Below are 874 nucleotides of genomic sequence, written 5' to 3' on the forward strand. Positions count from 1 at the left end.
AGGAATTGTACTATGGGAAAACATTCAGATCATTAATTTAATGACGTTGCCGTTTTGATATCTTACATTCCCTCGTTTCCCCTGTAAAACTTGATTCCTGTTATTTTTCATCTTAACATTTTGTTATGTAATATGTAATATATTCAAAGGAATATGTGACAGACATGTAAATTGGGAAGTACAATAAAATGAATTAAGTCCTGTGAATCCATAATCCAACATAAGAATGATAACATTACCAATACTACTGAGTCTATCTTCGTGTTGTACCCTTATTCATCCCCTGTCTTCCCTCAAGAGGCAGTCACTGCTCTGCCTTTTGTGTAGAACATATCTTTGTTTTTTTAAAAAGTAGTGTTACCACATTTGTATGACTATTTAAAAATATATCATTTAGACTTGCTTGCTTTTGAGTTACTGCTTTACACATTGATAATTTAAAGTTGCACATGCAATCATAATTTTAAAAAAATATTTTCAGTTGAGGTCTGTCCCGATGGGGCTTTTTCTATGGAACTACAGAGTCGAAAATGCTTCATGAAGTAACTATGCCGTTTCCTTTACACACAGAACTGTTAGGTCTGTGGGAAGGAATGACAAGGCAGAGCTGCTAAAACTAAAGACCTAACAGTCGATTTTTTTGGTCTTAGGTATTGGTATATCCCAACGATCTGTAGTATTCTAGGTGTGACAGCTTAGGAGTTAATATGATTTGAACTTATTCATGTTTAGAAGGTGTCTGAAATTGAGAACCAGACAGATCCATCTACTCTGACCTTAAACGTGTTGGGAATTTTTGAAGTATGTCCATATTCAAGTGGAGATCAAAGAAGCCCAACTAAAAGAATGATGGACTGACTGACATGACAACCGT

The 874-nt window shown here is 34.9% G+C and overlaps 1 non-coding gene across 1 annotated transcript; it reads left to right on the plus strand.

Annotated features, from left to right (window-relative positions):
- The first annotated feature begins 480 nt into the window (after positions 1 to 480).
- On the plus strand, positions 481 to 607 carry LOC120591380 (small nucleolar RNA SNORA18). The gene has a single exon (XR_005649884.1). It is a non-coding gene; the product is annotated as a small nucleolar RNA SNORA18 (small nucleolar RNA).
- The last annotated feature ends 267 nt before the right edge of the window (positions 608 to 874 follow it).

This window comes from Pteropus medius, unplaced genomic scaffold (genome assembly GCF_902729225.1).
Source record: "Pteropus medius unplaced genomic scaffold, Ma_sr-lr_union100, whole genome shotgun sequence".
In the NCBI taxonomy this organism is placed as follows: domain Eukaryota; kingdom Metazoa; phylum Chordata; class Mammalia; order Chiroptera; family Pteropodidae; genus Pteropus; species Pteropus medius.